Source organism: Eimeria mitis, genomic scaffold (genome assembly GCF_000499745.2).
Source record: "Eimeria mitis Houghton genomic scaffold, Emh_scaff1091, whole genome shotgun sequence".
Lineage (NCBI taxonomy): Eukaryota > Apicomplexa > Conoidasida > Eucoccidiorida > Eimeriidae > Eimeria > Eimeria mitis.
Window position 1 is genome coordinate 9655 of NW_013567537.1, and position 541 is coordinate 10195.

The window sequence follows — 541 nt, forward strand, 5'->3', positions numbered from 1 at the left end:
AGTTGTTTAGTTGTTTTGTTTGTTTGTTTAGTTATTTGTTTGTTTATTTGTTTATTTATTTATTTATTTATATTTTTCTCTCTGTCTCCTTATCGCTTTCTGTCTCCTTTTCTTTCTGTCTCCTTCTCTCTTTCTGTCTCCTTCTGTCTCTTTCTTTCTCTTTCTGTCTCCGTTTCTCTCTCTGTCTCCTTGTCTCTCTCTGTTTATTTGTCTCCTTTTTTGTCTCCTTTTGTCTCCTTTTTGTCTCTTTTTTTCTCTTTTTCTGTCTCCTTTTTGTCTCCTTTTGTCTCTCTCAGTCTACGTAGTACACGCCAGTGTGTCTCATTTACCTCTTTGCTTTCTGTCTCTGTCTCTCTGCTGCTGCTGCTGCTCCTGCTGCTGCTCCTGCTGCTGCTCCCCCCCTTCCTCCTCCCTCTCCCCCTCCTGCTGCTGCTGCTGCTTCTCCCCCTCCTGCTCCTCCCCCTACTCCCCCTGCTGCTGCTGCTGCTGTTGCTGTTGCTGCAGGTGGCTGAGGTGTTACGTTTGCTGCACTCGGAGTGTG